Source organism: Camponotus vicinus, unplaced genomic scaffold (genome assembly GCF_025532165.1).
Source record: "Camponotus vicinus isolate PSW18456_S1 unplaced genomic scaffold, iyCamVici1.0 SCAF_10, whole genome shotgun sequence".
Lineage (NCBI taxonomy): Eukaryota > Metazoa > Arthropoda > Insecta > Hymenoptera > Formicidae > Camponotus > Camponotus vicinus.
Window position 1 is genome coordinate 16,247,548 of NW_028141946.1, and position 12,023 is coordinate 16,259,570.

At 36.4% G+C, this 12,023-nt stretch overlaps 1 long non-coding RNA gene and 1 pseudogene across 1 annotated transcript in view; one reads left to right on the forward strand and one right to left on the reverse strand.

Moving 5' to 3' along the window:
• Positions 1-12,023, forward strand: part of LOC145961068 (proto-oncogene tyrosine-protein kinase ROS-like) — a 92,786-nt pseudogene that overhangs the window by 74,041 nt on the left and 6,722 nt on the right.
• The window catches only part of LOC145961072 (uncharacterized), a 64,776-nt gene continuing 57,962 nt past the window's right edge, over positions 5,210-12,023 (reverse strand). Inside the window, exon 3 of the long non-coding RNA XR_014435554.1 lies at positions 5,210-5,309. This is a non-coding gene — a long non-coding RNA (uncharacterized LOC145961072). The remainder of the gene's footprint in view (positions 5,310-12,023) is intronic.

Genomic DNA, 12,023 nt, shown 5'->3' on the forward strand with positions numbered 1-12,023 from the left:
TAAAGCATTTTCTAAGTCTAAAGTATCCTCATGAATCAAATCTGAATTATCTAAATTATCTGAACTATCATTTTCCTTGCAAAAATATGTACAGTTTTCATAATTTGGCACCTCTGGCACAACAGAAACTGAAGATGATTTAGCTGAAATAGCTTGACAATTATGCGTATTCAATAAATGCCTTCTAAAGTGATTCCAATTAGTGAATACTCTGAAGCAGTTCCTTTCTCGACATCTAAACTGGGAACTTTTCTCTGCCTTATGAACAAGAGAAAGATGAAACCAGAGAGCAGTTACAGATGCTAGAGAGCTTTCACAATCTGAACAACGTGGCATTATAGAAATTCGTATTTTGCTTAAACTTTAAGAATTTCAACCAACCTTATAACATCGGGCAAAGTCATAATCTGAGTTGTTGATTCCTCATGAATATTAAATAAAGCTACAGAAAGGACAACCCACATACGTTGACTTTGAATAGGGTAACTGCAGTTCAAGGCATGAAATATTTTAAAGGCAACTTCAACAGCACGCAGGAGATTCCAGAAGGATTGGACGACGGTTAATAACAACATAACTTGAATGAATTGTTGCCAATGTTGGACCAACTATCATGGGAAAAGGTTGGAGAGTAGTACCTCTCTGCAGAATTCTCCATTCCTTGAAGAATGTTTTCAAAATCAGAAATGACCTGAAAATCACAAAATCCAATCTTGTCATCTCTGTTTGTATATCACAATGATCAAAATTCTATAAGCCTAAACATCTACCTTTAAATGGACCAAAAATCCTTCTTGAATTTCTGCTCGAGAAGCTCTCCAAGGTCTACATCCTGATACCTTTATTGGTATAATGGGGAAAAGTGAAGGAAAAGCATAAAGAAGTTCTGTGTCTGAATCTCCACACACTATTTTCTCTTTATTGAGTTCTCTCTTGAGATTTTCTGAAAACTGATTCCAGCACTCTGTCAATCGATTTGCAGCATTCTTGTAAAGTAATTCAAAGTCACACTCAAGCAACAAATGACTTCCAGACTGAGTAAGTATTGAAAATGATGAAATATAATCTTTTATTGTTTCAGTATTTTGATGGTCTCTTAGTCTGTTTAATCTATAACCACTTGTATTTTGCCATTTCTCCTTGATAACGTGCCACGGCTCCGTAAGTTTGTAGAAATGCAATGGGACATTCCCGACCGATTCACAACTTTAGCTCGCCTTATTGTCGAAGCATTTCCTGGAGAGTGTGAGGCAACATATTACACGCCATCTCGTATAAGAGGAAAGGGCAAAACGGCATCAGGGAAGTTGTATGATAACTATACTAATTTAAACAGAGCACTTCGTAAAGTGAATCTCAGAAACATACGACCACGCTATGAAAAAGAAGTAGAGTCAACCACCTCATCCAACTTTTTACTGTCATTACCTCAAAAGCCCAATCCAGGTGATACAAATATTGAAAGTCCCTTTAGAGCCTATGTAATTTTGTCGACAGGTTTTTGCATTATGTCCTGGTTTTGAACATAACTGACAGGTGACGGCTTTTTCCTGTATTACATTTATCGTTTGTCGAGCTTGAGGATCGCGAAACCGACATTTGTCAGCACCGTGCCCTCGCTTCTTACAAATCTGACATATTAATATTTCGGTGCCTAGATCGGATTTACGGTGATTTTGTAGTGAAAATTGAGAGAGTTTTCGACAATTATTCGCTACATGCCCTTCTTTGAAACAGATCTGGCATGTTTCCCGCAACCGATTAGTGGGTAATATTTTTGTTTTATTTGAATCGCTGCTCTGTCCCTGTCGCAGGTCTGTCATTACCCGCAGTTCTCTTTCTATCCTTAAAGCATCGGCGACCGTTTCTTGTACATCTAAATCTCTCGCGATTCTTTGTTCAATTTCAGACTTAAGTCCCCTTATAAAGCATTTACACATATCCTTTTCTAGAGATGTCTTGGTGGTTTGATCAGGCAGTGTATTTCCGGGTCCTCTATAAGCCTCTATCTGTTTTCCTAAGATCTTGACGCGGTTAGCGTAAGTAACTACATCCTCGTCATTTTTCTGATAAATACATCCTAGTTCTCCTTGGAGTTGATAGACGGTTTTTACCGGCCCATAAATTCGTTTTAAATAGGCAGTTAGTTGCGATACTTTATCAAAATCTTGGTCTTGAATCGTTCTGCGTGCTACGCCTACTATTCGAGTTCTTAAAATTTTAGTAAACTGCGGTTCGGCTTCCTTAGGAAGCATCGATTTTGCTTCTTCGCAGCCTTCAATAAAATAGTTAAGCGGAATGTTGCTGCCATCGAAGAAGGGGACAGCGTCAACCGCATATTTCAATGTGGCGAAAGGATTTTGTTGCGCCATGATTTTAGGGTTTTCAGGATCATTTTCAAAGTTATTACTATCAACTATTTTACTTATACTAGCGTTTGCGGCGGTAGATTCGAAATCGTTGAAAGACGGCTCAGGCGAATCGGCAATTAGGGTATTTTCAGTTAAATTGGAAGAATTTTCCTCAATAAATTGGACTTGTTTAGATGTCACTTTAGGGGTGGATGTGTGTAGGGGAGTAGAAATAGATCGAGTGTTTTTCGGTTTACTATATCGCTCTAATGCTGTTTTATAGAGGTCTTCTATTTCGTCTTTATTGACTTTACTTCGAGTCCCGTCACTCATTCCGGTTTCCAAGATCGCACATTTCAATCCCGGACGAGCCCCCAAATTTTATCAGTATGTTACGTCCAGACCCTGGAATGGATGGGCCGTATGGAAGGACGCAACTTCCTTACCCCGTGACACACTTTATTCGGGCGTGTGTATGGATCGGGTCGAACGAATGTGAAGGGCCTGACACAGGTCAGCGACCGAAGGTCTCTATAACGCTGCGTTTTTAAGCCTATTCGTTCGGTGGTCTCTTTTCGATAAAGGAATTTAATCCTTGTTACGCGGGATGGGACCTAGTGCGATCTCAGGATTTAGGGAAGAGAACGGGTTAAATATTACTTATAATTTAATTAAATTATACATTAAATTAAAAATACATATATTATGCAAAAATAAAAAAAGAAAAATACATCTTAACAGTTATAGCTATACGTGAGTATTTGTGTGTGAATGTGTATGTTCTCGCGGGTGTTACAATCGTTCGGAGGTCATCAGTCAGAATATACAGGGAAGAATTTACGTTAAGAGTTAAATTCTGACTGGTTAATACAATATACATATAATTACTATAATATAAAGTTTAAAACAAAATAAAAGTGAATGTGTAATAAAAATGTGAATAACGTTTACTCATTAAAGGAAGTATAGAGTTCGTCGCTTGCGGATATGTGTGTGTAGGTACAGGAAGTGGGGGATTATGTACAAATTTATTGGGTGAGGGGAAAAGCGAAGGGTCAGAGTTCTTCAATCCTAGCTGTGGAAGGGGGAAACCTCCTCCAGAGGGCTTGGATAGGGACAGCTAAAGGGAGTTGATAACCCGGGAGGTACCAGGGGATGACGGAATTGGAAGGGGCGATGGTTATGAGATTAAGTAAGTCTTGGTGGTTAACTCGGCCTGGGCCCATGCAGAATGTTCCTTCAGGTATGGGGAGATCGAAGAAGAGGAACTGAGATAAGAAATAATTTAGAGAATCAGGATGGGGAGGTTCAGGTGTTTCGTTATGGTGAGGATGTTCCGACGGGAAATCGGGAGGGGAGTCGAAGTCGTGGGGATCCTCTTCAAGGTCGGGAAGATCTCTCGCAAAATCTTCCAGAGCCTCGCCGAATTCAGAAAACTCTGAGGAGGTGGAAGGGGAAGGAGGGTCTGAATCAAGGGTGATGACAGGTATGGGAGCAAGGCTACCAGATTGCATACGCTGCGTCCAGCGGCGGCACGATTTGTATCCCCACCACTTTCGCGCACTAAGGCATAAGCTCTCATCCGTGTGCGCTCGACGTTCGGTCATCTTCGGTTTACAGAGGAAGACGGATAGATTAGCTTCTGTCCCCTTCTCTCCTGAGAGGTCTATTGTATCTTACCTATCTCTCTGAATACAATAGCTATGTGATCCTCGAAATTTCGAGCTGGCGAGTTGGCGATGCAAGTTGCATCGTTGCAAGTATCGCAGCGATACTTATTATCACACATAACATTTTCCTATTGATTCTTTTTTTATAAAAGTTTATATGTTGTTTAAAAAAGAGAATATAACATATACAAAAACAAATTTTACATATTTTTATCTAAATTTTTATCTAACATATTTTTATCTCAATTTTTATCTAAATTTTTCCACTCTTGGCCAATATGTACGCTTTTTTATTAAAAAAATTTTTTTTTTTAAATAATTGTAATAAAATAATATTTAAATTTATTTTAATAGAATTGATTGATTGATTGTTTATTGCTGCCCCTCAGGGATTACAAGGCGCTTCTACAAGGAGCGTTCCCGAACCTTTCACAATCCAAAAAGTTTACATCCCCCCGACCTGGCCCTTGTGCGACCGCTACATTATAATTTCCCACACCCTCCCTGCGTACCCTCCCCTTCCTTTCTTTCCATCCCTCACCCCCCTTTCCACTCTTCTGACCCTTCTCCTCCCAATCTATGCTTCCTCTCATGCCAGCACCGCTTTCCATCTTCCTCTTCCTCCTCTCCTTTTCTCCTGCGTTTTGCTTTTCCTATCCTGCCTTTCTTCCTTTCCTGTCTCCGTTTCCTTCTGCTCTAATCCTTCCTTTCCATTCTCCTCTCCTTTCCTTTTCCTTCCTGCACCGGACATGCCTGTACAAACTAGACAAAACAAAATTAGTCCAAAAAACAGCGGATATCAACTCCTCCTCTCTACACCCTCCCCTTCCACCCTTTCCCTACAGCCTTCTCTCCTATTTGTCCCCTTCCTCCCTTCTGTTGTATTTCCCTTTCCTACCTTTAACTCCTCCGCCTTCCTATCCTCCCCCCGTCCCTTCATTTTTCCGTCTATCTCCTTCATCCACTTCTTCTCCCCCCGCTTCCTTTCTTTCCCCCCCCTCTACACCTCTTCACACTATGTTCCTCCTTCTTTCCCTCCTCTTCTCCGCCTCCACCTCTCTCTCCCTTTCCTTTCTCTCTAACTCCTTCCTCTCTCTTTCCCTCTTTTCTTCAAATTTCCTCCATGCATCCTCTCCGGCCGTCCTCTTGCCCTCCCCCCGTAGAGCCTCTTCTTTCTCCCCTCCTCTTCCCTCCTCCGCCTTCTTCCTCTTCCTTCTCTCTTCCTGTTCCTCTTTCACCATCTTCCACCAATCTTCTTCTCTCTCTCTGTCCTCTGAACTCTCCCCTCCTCCACTTTCCCTTTCCTTCTCTACCCCCCTCTCCCCCTCCCTCTCTCCTGCCTCTTTCATCCTCTTCCCCTCCTCCCGTTTCTTTCCTTTCCCCCTTCTCTCCTGTGCCTTCTCCTTTTCTTCCTTCTTTTCTGTTCCTCTTCCTTCCTTCCCCCCCCTCATTCCACTTGTTCCTCTTCTCCTTGTCTTCCACCCTCCCTCCGTCTCCTTTCTTCTCTCCTGCCTCCTTCCTCCCCTCTGATGTCTTCCCTTTCTCCATCTTCGGCTCCTCCACCTTCGCATCCTTCTCTCTTCTTTCTTCTTCCACTCCGCTTCCTTCCCCTCTCTTCTCTCTTGTCTCCCTTCTCCCCTCTGTCATCTTCCCTTTCCCTGTCCTTGACTCCTCTGCCTTCCTAACCTCCTCTCTTCCTCTTCTCTCTTCCTTTTCTCTCCTTTCTCCTTCCTCTCCTCTCTCCTCTCTCACACCTTCTCTCTCCTTTCTAACCTCCTCTCCCACGTGCTCACGACCGGCTTCCTCTCTTCTCTCCATCCCCCTCACCATCCTCCTCCACCAGCTCTCCACCTTCTGTCTTCCTTTCCATTACTCACTGTGACCCTGTCACTTCTCACTGACTACTCCGTCCACTATAATCCCCCTCATCGATCTCCTCATCGATCTACGCATTGATCTTACTACCTCTGCTTCATTCTTCTCACCCCTAGAGCCATCTATCTGCCGCCCGCATTCTTCCTCCATCCTCTGGCGCCATCTCCACTCACCGTCTCTGCCGCTTCTCTCGCTCCTTCTTCCTGCCTCCAGCGCCACCTTCACTCTCTCTCACCTCTCTTTTCCCGCCTCTCCCACCATCCTTCATATCCAACTCAGCACTTTTCGTCGACTTTTCTCTTTCGAATAACTCCCTGACCTTTTCTTCTCCATCTCTGCCTCCACATCCTTCCAATTCCCTCGTATAACTCCACCTCCTCCTCAACTTTCAGCTCCCATCTCCTCTTCCAACCATCCTCTTTTCCTTTTTCTCTTGGCCCACCTCTCCACACCTGTCACCTCAATCCTCGCCATTTTCCAAGTCCTATTTTAATAGAATTGTATTTTGTTATTATTATTTTGTATTAATGTATGACGTACATCTTGTTGCTCAACGGAAACCGCGAGAAGGTGGTGGTCTCTTCCGTTAAAAAGGAAATGAAAAAATTTAATAAATGAATAATAATAAAAATAAAATTAAAATAAAATAATAAAATAATGATAAATAATAAATAAAAATAAAAAATAAAATTATAATAAAATAATAAAATATAATCAATTTTCTAATTGATAAAAGGTCAAAATATTATTTCACATTTCCTTACATATGTGTGTGTGTGTGTGTGTGCGCGCGCGCGCGCGCGCGTGTGTGTGTGTGTGTGTGTATAAGGAAATGTGAAATAATATTTTGACTTTTTATCAATTAGAAAATTGATTATATTTTATTATTTTATTGTAATTTTATTTTTTATTTTTATTTATTATTTATCATTATTTTATTATTTTATTTTAATTTTATTTTTATTATTATTCATTTATTAAATTTTTTACATTTCCTTTTTAACGGAAGAGATCACCACCTTCTCGCGGTTTCCGTTGAGCAACAAGATGTACGTCATACATTAATACAAAATAATAATAACAAAATACAATTCTATTAAAATAAATTTAAATATTATTTTATTACAATTATTTTTTTAAAGAAATTTTTTTTTAATAAAAAAGCGTACATATTGGCCAAGAGTGGAAAAATTTAGATAATGGACACAGCAGCGGCACGATTTGTATCCCCATCACTTTCGCGCACTAAGGCATAAGCAATGCAATCTGGTAGCCTTGCTTTACTCACGTGCCTCGATTTCGCACACACACATATGCACGAAAGTCTAATAGACCGAAATCTTTTTTATTAGGCTTCTAAACTCATTTCTGAAAGCTCACTTATATTCCTTCAATCTCTTCCAGGAAGTAATCTTATTTTGCACATACAAACTGCAAAACTTTTATATTAAGCAAATATTGTTCCGACTTGACGCTAGAAGCCGATAAAAAAACTGTAATTTTACAATTTTCTTGATTTTTTTATATAAAACCGGGAACATCCGGGGTTATTTTTATATGTACTTTAATCGTGGAGAAGCATTTATTATTCTGTGCAATTAATAAAAAGTTTTCGGTCTATTTATTTTATCGATAAAAAAGGAAGGTCCAGCATCCTCTTAAGTGTTGATCGCATAATTGTGACAGACATTAAGAGGATGCCGGATTACCGACAAAACGATTATTTTTTTCCATACCGAAATTTTTTTATTGATTGCACAGAATTATAATTCCTTCTCCACGATTAAAGTATATATAAAAACAAAGCAGGAACCTACTAGTTTTATGTCAAAAACAAAAAAAATTGAAAAATTACAGTTTTTTTATCAGCTTCTGACGTCAACCCGTAACAAAACTTGCTTAATATAAAAATGTTGCAGTTTATATGTACAAAATAACATAGTTTCCTGTTAGAGATTGCATGAAGGAATATAAATAAACTTTTAGAAATGAGTTTAGAATCGTAGTAAAAATAATTTCGGTACGCAAAATTTTCATGCATATTGTTGAGTGTGAGACTGCGATACAAGAGTAAAACAGAGCAGTAGATTAGTTGCTCGCTATCGCGACAGACGGCGCTATAGTCGGTTTGTGTGACAAGGAGAGTCAATCTCGTACCATCATTCTCTTTCATCTTGCGTGTAATAGTATACTTCAGTATACATGTACGCGCACATTAAAGCATTCTTGTCATCTTACATTCTTGTTTTCTTTCTCGAATTCCGCGTCATAGATACTCGCTGTCACGCAGCGGCGTAACAATCGTACGCGTAACAAGCTGCGGGAAAACAGCGTTACAACGAGTTACGTAGAAAATATTCTGTGTAAGTTATACATATACACAATATATATATATATATATATATATATGTGTGTGGGGGGGGGGGTGTGAGTGTGTGGGTGTGTGTGAGTGTGTGTATGTATAGACGTATGTATGTACAAAAGTGATGCGAGAATTACGTGAAGAAGCGAGAAGATAATAAGAACGATAAGAGCGATAAGATAAAAATAACAATAAGAGCGAACGAGAAATAACACGAGCAACGAGGACTCGAACTCGAGAATCTGATCTTTCTTTCACACTATTATTTTCCTCTCGCTCACATCTATTACTGTCTCGCTCGCTCCTATTATTGTCTCGCTCGCATCTATTACTGTTTCGCTCGCTCCTATTATTATCTCGCTTGCATCTATTACTGTCTCACTCGCTCTCGATTCTTGGGTCCGCTTATCTTTTCGAGCTGTCTATCACGATTGTCAAGTGTGACGGAGAAAGCAAGACTATAAGTAAAGAGCGAGCGAGATGACCTATCATCAAAGAGTTCCGAAGTCTCTTACAATCGGTATCTTCGCTTCTTCTATCCATTTGCAATTCACGAAAATGTAAACATCTTATAAAATAAAAATTGAAACTTTTATTTTTAATTTCATCGGTTTGAAAATAATTTCAATGAATTAATGAGATTTTTGCGATTAAAATGATATCAAACACGACGTAAATCGGGTAATTTTTAATTAGTCTGATAATACAAGTTTTATAATTATAAATTTAACTAAATTTATGCCACTTATATTGTGTTTGATATTTTAATTTATGCCACTTATATTGTGTTTGATATTTTAATCGTAACATTCTCATTATTCTATTAAAATTACTTTCAAATGAATAAAAAATGCATTTCATTTTCTGACATATATTCGTGAATATTATAAATAAAGTCTCATGTAAGAGACTTCGCAATGTTCGACATCGAAAACTTTTTCGTTATTTATGATAATTTATAATAATTTATAATATAATAATTTACGACTTTAAATTGCTATAAAATAAAAACTAAAACTTTTATACTTTATTTGATCTTTTTTGATAAAAAGGGATTAATGAAATTTTTGCGTTTAAAATGACATCGAACATAATATATTTCGGATAACTTTTACTTATTGTTATATAAGTAAAAGAATGTATCTAATTGAAAATTATTCGAATAAAATGTTGGGTTGTTTAATGTGATTTTAGTCGTAAAAATCATATTAATTCTAAAATTATATTCAGTAAGATAAATTAAGTAATGTAAAAATTTTAGTTTGAAATACATTTTCAATGTTATTAATTGTGGTGTTCACATGACGTCTCCTGGTCTAAATATGGTCGATATAATTAATATTAAATGATCTATATATTGTGCAGTGAAGCAAATTATCTTAATTTATTATACATATTAAAATTATTTATTTATTTATTTCACATATTTAAATGTACCAGAAGATGTCATGTGAACATCACAATTGATAACATTGAAAATGTATTAGAAACTAAAATTTTTACATTACTTAATTTATCTTACTGAACATATTTTAGAATTAATATGGTTTTTACGACTAAAATCACATTAAACAACCCAACATTTTATTCGAATAATTTTCAATTAGATACATTCTTTTACTTATATAACAATAAGTAAAAGTTATCCGAATTATATTGTATTCGATGTCATTTTAAACGGAAAAATTTCATTAATCCCTTTTTATCAAAAAAGATCAAATAAAATATAAAAGTTTTAGTTTTTACTTTATGGCAATTTAAAGTCGTAAATTATTATAAATAACGAAAAAGTTTCCGATGTTGAACATTGCGAAGTCTCTTACATGAGACTTTATTTATAATATTCACGAATACATGTTAGAAAATAAAATGCATTTTTTATTCATTTGAAAGTAATTTTAAAAGAATAATGAGAATGTTGCGATTAAAATAATATCAAACACGATATAAATCGCATAAATTTAGTTAAATATATAATTATAAAACTTGTATTATCAGACTAATTAAAAATTATCCGATTTACGTCGTGTTTAATATCATTTCGCAAAAATCGCAAAAATCTCATTAATTCATTAAAATTATTTTCAAACCGATGAAATTAAAAATAAAAGTTTCAATTTTTATTTTATAAGATGTTTACATTTTCATGAATTCGGAATAGATAGAGGAAGCGAAGAAACCGATTGTAAGACTTCGGAACTCTTTGATGATAGGTCATCTCGCTCGCTCTCTACTCATGGTCTTGTTTTCTCCGTCACACTTGACAATCGTGATAGACAGTTCGAAAAGATAAGCGGACCAAAGAATCGAGAGCGAGTGAGACAGTAATAGATGCGAGCGAGAGGAAAATAATAGTGTGAAAGAAAGATCCGATTCTCGAGCTCGAATCCTTGTTGCTATTTCTATCTCGTTCGCTTTTGTTGTTATTTCGCTCGTTCTTATTACCTCGCTTCCTCATGTAACTCTCGCGTCACTTTTATACATACATACGTCCATACATACACACATCCACACTCACATCCACCCACCCACACACACACGCACGCACACACACGCACACACGCGCACACACACACATATATATATATATATATATATATATATATATATATATATATATATATATATACAGGGTGACCCATTTTAACTTAGGCAGCCAAATAACTCGAAAAATAAGCAAGATAGAGAAAAATGTTTTAGACAAAAGTTGTATGGTTTCGAGGGGGCCATAAGATGGTATCATTGGTTTGACCTTGAAGAGTCATTTGAAGGTCACGTGAAGGTCACTTCAATTTTTTTAAATGGAACATCCTATATATTTTTGTACATTCTTGTAGCTCATCTCGAGAGCTTTCCAAAACACTATAATTAAGTACATTTTCGTTAAGTACTTTTTGAGTTATGAGGCTTGAAATAATTTCTTAATTTTACATAAACCGTAAAATATCTTGTAAAATATTCATTTTTCGATTACCTTACCTTAATAGTTTTATGTACAAAATAATGAGAGGAATCAATTGGTGTAAAGAAAACACATAGTTGTTTCGAAGAAAAAATATGTAATTTGCAATTAACAATTCCATATTTTTTCTTAAAAACAACTATGTGTTTTCTTTACACCAATTGATTCCTCTCATTATTTTGTACATAAAAGTATTAAGGTAAGATAATCGAAAAATGAATATTTTACAAGATATTTTACGGTTTATGTAAAATTAAGAAATTATTTCAAGCATCATAACTCAAAAAGTACTTAACGGAAAGGTACTTAATTATAGTGTTTTGGAAAGCTCTCGAAATAAGCTACAAGAATGTACAAAAATATATAGGGTATTCCATTTAAAAAAATTGAAGTGACCTTCACGTGACCTTCAAATGACTCTTCAAGGTCAAACCAATGATACCATCTTATGGCCCCCTCGAAACCATACAACTTTTGTCTAAAACATTTTTCTCTATCTTGCTTATTTTTCGAGTTATTTGGCTGCCTAAGTTAAAATGGGTCACCCTGTATATATATATATATATATATATATATATATATATATATATATATATATATATATATATATATAGACACACACACACGTACAGATTATATATTTTACCAGATGCGGTTTGCATGTGTGCTCTGGTTATTAAAATATTTATTTCAGAGACGATCTATTCGTGAGCTGATTATTGAAAAAAAAATCCAGAGGCGATCTAATTTGTATGTTGGTTATTCAAAAAAAATTCGAAAAGCGATCTTAATTTGTGTGCTGG